Source organism: Arachis hypogaea, chromosome 3, assembly GCF_003086295.3.
Source record: "Arachis hypogaea cultivar Tifrunner chromosome 3, arahy.Tifrunner.gnm2.J5K5, whole genome shotgun sequence".
Taxonomy (NCBI): Eukaryota; Viridiplantae; Streptophyta; class Magnoliopsida; order Fabales; family Fabaceae; genus Arachis; species Arachis hypogaea.
This window is the reverse complement of record NC_092038.1, coordinates 50,252,240-50,257,321: the sequence shown is the minus strand read 5'-3', so window position 1 is coordinate 50,257,321 and position 5,082 is coordinate 50,252,240. Positions and strand designations below refer to the sequence as shown.

At 39.9% G+C, this 5,082-nt stretch overlaps 1 non-coding gene across 1 annotated transcript; it reads left to right on the top strand.

The window, feature by feature from the left end:
• Positions 1 to 1,781: 1,781 nt before the first annotated feature.
• LOC112793237 (small nucleolar RNA R71) lies at positions 1,782 to 1,889 on the top strand. Its single transcript, XR_003197940.1, has one exon. It is a non-coding gene; the product is annotated as a small nucleolar RNA R71 (small nucleolar RNA).
• Positions 1,890 to 5,082: the final 3,193 nt, after the last annotated feature.

Here is a 5,082-nt window from a genome sequence, read left to right as displayed (position 1 = left end):
CAAAAGAAAATAGTTAATTATAAAACATTGGGTTGCCTCCCAACAAGCGCTTCTTTAATGTCATTAGCTTGACAGAGGACTCTCATGGAGCCTCAGAAATGCTCAGAGCTATGTTGGAACCTCCCAACACCAAACTTAGAGTTTGAATGTGGGGGTTCAACACCAAACTTAGAGTTTGGTTGTGGCCTCCCAACACCAAACTTAGAGTTTGACTGTGGGGGCTTTGTTTGTCTCTGTTTTGAGGGAAGCTCTTCATGCTTCCTCTCCATGATGACAGAGGGATATCCTTGAGCCTTAAACACCAAGGATTCTTCATTCACTTGAATGATCAACTCTCCTCTATCAACATCAATCACAGCCTTTGCTGTGGCTAGGAAGGGTCTGCCAAGGATGATGGATTCATCCATGCACTTCCCAGTCTTTAGGACTATGAAATCAGTAGGGATGTAATGGTCTTCAACCTTTAGCAGAACATCCTCTACAAGTCCATAAGCTTGTTTTCTTGAGTTGTCTGCCATCTCTAGTGAGATTTTTGCAGCTTGCACCTCAAAGATTCCTAACTTCTCCATTACAGAGAGAGGCATGAGGTTTACACTTGACCCTAAGTCACACAAGGCCTTCTTGAAGGTCATGGTGCCTATGGTACAAGGTATTGAAAACTTCCCAGGATCCTGTCTCTTTTGAGGCAGTTTCTGCCTAGACAAGTCATCCAGTTCTTTGGTGAGCAAAGGGGGTTCATCCTCCCAAGTCTCATTTCCAAATAACTTGTCATTCAACTTCATGATTGCTCCGAGGTATTTAGCAACTTGCTCTTCAGTGACATACTCATCCTCTTCAGAGGAAGAATACTCATCAGAGCTCATGAATGGCAGAAGTAAGTCCAATGGAATCTCTGTGGTCTCATTTTGAGCCTCAGATTCCCATGGTTCCTCATTGGGAAACTCATTGGAGGCCAGTGGACGTCCATTGAGGTCTTCCTCAGTGGCGTTCACTGCCTCTCCTCCCTCCCAAAATTCGGCCATATTGATGGCCTTGCATTCTCCTTTTGGATTTTCTTCTGTATTGCTTGGGAGAGTACTAGGAGGGAGTTCAGTAATTTTCTTGCTCAGCTGACCCACTTGTGCCTCCAAGTTTCTAATGGAGGACCTTGTTTTAGTCATGAAACTTTGAGTGGTTTTGATTAGATCAGAGACCATGGTTGCTAAGTCAGAGGTATTCTGCTTAGAACTCTCTGTCTGTTGCTGAGAAGATGATGGAAAAGGCTTGCTGTTGCTAAACCTGTTTCTTCCACCATTATTATTGTTGAAACCTTGTTGAGGTCTCTGTTGATCCTTCCATGAGAGATTTGGATGATTTCTCCATGAAGGATTATAGGTGTTTCCATAGGGTTCTCCCATGTAATTCACCTCTTCCATTGAAGGGTTCTCAAGATCATAAGCTTCTTCTTCAGATGAAACTTCCTTAGTACTGCTTGGTGCATTTTGCATTCCAGACAGACTTTGAGAAATCATATTGACTTGTTGAGTCAATATTTTGTTCTGAGCCAATATGGCATTCAGAGTGTCAATCTCAAGAACTCCTTTCTTCTGACTAGTCCCATTGTTCACAGGATTTCTTTCAGAAGTGTACATGAATTGGTTATTTGCAACCATTTCAATCAGCTCTTGAGCTTCTGTAGGCGTCTTCTTCAGATGAAGAGAGCCTCCAGCAGAGCTATCCAAAGACATTTTGGATAGTTCAGAGAGACCATCATAGAAAATACATATGATGCTCCATTCAGAAAGCATATCAGAAGGACACTTTCTGATTAATTGTTTGTATCTTTCCTAAGCTTCATAGAGGGATTCTCCTTCCTTCTGTCTGAAGGTTTGGACTTCCACTCTAAGCTTACTCAATTTTTGAGGTGGAAAGAACTTTGCCAAGAAGGCATTGACTAGCTTTTCCCAAGAATCCAGGCTTTCTTTAGGTTGTGAGTCCAACCATGTCCTAGCTCTGTCTCTTACAGCAAAAGGGAATAGCATAAGTCTGTAGACCTCAGGGTCAACCCCATTAGTCTTGACAGTGTCACAGATTTGCAAGAATTCTGCTAAAAACTGATGAGGATCTTCCAATGGAAGTCCATGGAACTTGCAATTCTGTTGCATTAGAGAAACTAATTGAGGCTTAAGCTCAAAGTTGTTTACTCCAATGGCAGGGATAGAGATGCTTCTCCCATAGAAGTCAGGAGTAGGTGCAGTAAAGTCACCCAGCACCTTCCTTGCATTGTTGGCATTGTTGTTGTTTTCGGCTGCCATGAGTTCTTCTTCTTTGAAGAATTCAGTTAGGTCCTCTACAGAGAGTTGTGCCTTAGCTTCTCTTAGCTTTCGCTTCAAGGTCCTTTCAGGTTCAGGATCAGCCTCAACAAGAATGCTTTTGTCTTTGCTCCTGCTCATAAGAAAGGGAAGGGAACAAGGAAATATGGAATCCTCTATGTCACAGTATAGAGATTCCTTGAGGTGTCAGAAGAAAAAGAAAAATGGAAGGCAGAAGTAGAAAATTCGAACTTATCAAAGAAGATGAAGTTCGAATTTTGCATTAAGGAATAGTGTTAGTCCATAAATAGAAGGATGTGAGAAGAAGGGAAGTAATTTTCGAAAATTAAGTAAAAGATTTTGAAAACAATTTTGAAAAACACTAATTGATTTTCGAAAATGAAAGTGGAAAAGAAATCAAGTGATTTTTGAAAAAGATTTTGAAATTAGAAATCAAAAAGATTTGATTGAAAACTATTTTGAAAAAGATGTGGTTAAGAAGATATGATTAGTTTTTAAAAGAATGTGATTGAGAAGATATGATTTGAAAAACATTTTAAAAGATTTGATTTTGAAAATTAATGACTTGGCTATCAAGAAAAGATATGATTCAAACATTAAACCTTTCTCAACAGAAAAGGCAACACACTTGAAATGTTGAATCAAATCATTAATTGATAGCAAGTATTTTTGAAAATAGAAAGAAATTAATTTTGAAAACATATGATTGAAAAGATATGATTTGAAAAAGATTTGATTTTGAAAAACTTTGAAAACCTGAAAAAAATGCATTGAAAAACAAAATCTTCCCTCTTGTGCCATCCTGGCGTTAAACGCCCAGAATGGTGCACATTCTGGCGTTTAACGCCCAAAACACTACCTTTTTGGGCGTTAAACGCCCAACCAGGTACCCTGGCTGGCGTTTAAACGCCAGTCTGTCCTTCTTCACTGGGCGTTTTGAACGCCCAGCTTTTTCTGTATAATTCCTCTGTAGTATGTTCTGAATCTTCAATTCTCTGTATTATTGACTTGAGAAGACACAAATTAAAAATATTTTTGGATTTTTAATAATAAGGAATAATCAAAATACAACTAAAATCAAATAACAATGCATGCAAGACACCAAACTTAGCAGTTTGTATACTACTGACACTAATGAGAATGCATATGAGACACATAAACACTCAAGTCAAGAGAATTCAAAGATCAGAGTAAGAAATCATCAAGAATTACTTGAAGATCCTTAAGACACATGAATGAATGCATGCAATTGACACCAAACTTAACATGAGACTCTAGACTCAACAAGAAACATAAAATATTTTTGGTTTTTATGATTTTGTAAATTTTTTTGTGCTTTTCGAAAATTAAGTGGAAAAAGGTATCAAAATTCTTAATGAGAATTCCAGGAATCATGCAATGTTTAGTCTAAGACTTCGGTCCAGGAATTAGACATGGCTTCACAGCCAGCCAAGCTTTCAAAGAAAGCTTCGGTCCAAAACACTAGACATGGCCAATGGCCAGCCAAGCCTTAGCAGATCACTGCTCCAAAAGCAAGATTGATAGAAATCAACAAGCTTTTGTGATGATAAGTTGAAACCTCGGTCCAATGAAATTAGACATGGCCTCTCAGCCAGCCAGACTTCAACAAATCATCATGAAACTCTAGAATTCATCTTCAAGAATTCCGAAAAAAAATACCTAATCTAAGCAACAAGATGAACCGTCAGTTGTCCAAACTCAACAATACCCGGCAACGGCACCAAAAACTTGGTGCATGAAATTGTGATCAATACTTTTCACAACTCAAATAATCCCCGGTGATGAAACCAAAAACTTGGTGTTCACTACCATGGCATAAACACAATTTCGCACAACTAACCAGCAAGTGTACTGGGTCGTCCAAGTAATAAACCTTACGCGAGTAAGGGTTGATCCCACAGAGATTGTTGGTATGAAGCAAGCTATGGTCACCTTGTAAATCTCAGTCAGGCAAACTCAAATGGGTATGGTGATAAACGCATAAAACATAAAGATAAAGATAGAGATACTTATGTAATTCATTGGTAGGAACTTCAGATAAGCGTATGAAGATGCCTTCCCTTCCGTCTCTCTGCTTTCCTACTGTCTTCATCCAATCCTTCTTACTCCTTTCCATGGCAAGCTTAAGCAAGGGTTTCACCGTTGTCAGTGGCTACCTCCCATCCTCTCAGTGGAAATGTTCAACGCACCCTGTCACGGCACGGCTATCCATCTGTCGGTTCTCGATCAGGCCGGAATAGAATCCAGTGATTCTTTTGCGTCTGTCACTAACGCCCCGCCCTCAGGAGTTTGAAGCACGTCACAGTCATTCAATCATTGAATCCTACTCAGAATACCACAGACAAGGTTAGACCTTCCGGATTCTCTTGAATGCCGCCATCAGTTCTAGCCTATACCACGAAGACTCTGATCTCACGGAATGCCTGGCTCGTTTGTCAGGCGAGCACTCGGTTGTCAGGTGATCAACCATGCATCGTGTATCAGGAATCCAAGAGATATTCACCCAATCGAAGGTAGAACGGAGGTGGTTGTCAGTCACACGTTCATAGGTGAGAATGATGATGAGTGTCACGGATCATCACATTCATCAAGTTGAAGAACAAGTGATATCTTAGAACAAGAACAAGCGGAATTGAATAGAAGAACAATAGTAATTGCATTAATACTCGAGGTACAGCAGAGCTCCACACCTTAATCTATGGTGTGTAGAAACTCCACCGTTGAAAATACATAAGTACAGGGTCTAGGC